Consider the following 610-nt stretch of genomic DNA (forward strand, 5'->3'; position numbering starts at 1 on the left):
ATAATATTGTCGGATAATGTATCAAAAAAATTTCCTCTTCTCAAATTTGTATTATCGACACTATCACATGTTCAATTGTTTTGTAATAATATCGTATGTGTAATAATATCGTAAACTTCTTTTTACGCACTCTATGTATATTCAGTGGACGGATACACAAGCTATTAATAATTTTGCCTAAAAAATTCATTCCTTGTGCATGATTTTCGAAAAATGAGACGAGCATAATTTTTCCTAAAAAATTGCACTTCCGCTTTTGACTGATTTGTCTTCAATGATGAAATCATGTTGGAAGTCGGTACATGGAACTAATGCATTTTAATGACGCTTTAAAATCCATTTCGGTCGAAAATCAAGCACGATCATGTGACATAGAGAGTGAGTTCGACATTTTTTTTTAAACGTCGATCGTGTGATCGCAACGTAGCACATTTCCCTTTTCAATAATTGAGTCGATTTCGAAAGAAAAAACCATTTATTTGATTCCAGCGCATACATGTTTTCAACTTCACTAGATTTCGCGCTTTTTACAGAAATTCATCAGTTTGTGAACGCAGAAATTTATATACATACGCACACACATATATATATATATATATATATATGCTAC

This window comes from Atta colombica, unplaced genomic scaffold, assembly GCF_001594045.1.
Source record: "Atta colombica isolate Treedump-2 unplaced genomic scaffold, Acol1.0 scaffold52, whole genome shotgun sequence".
Taxonomy (NCBI): Eukaryota; Metazoa; Arthropoda; class Insecta; order Hymenoptera; family Formicidae; genus Atta; species Atta colombica.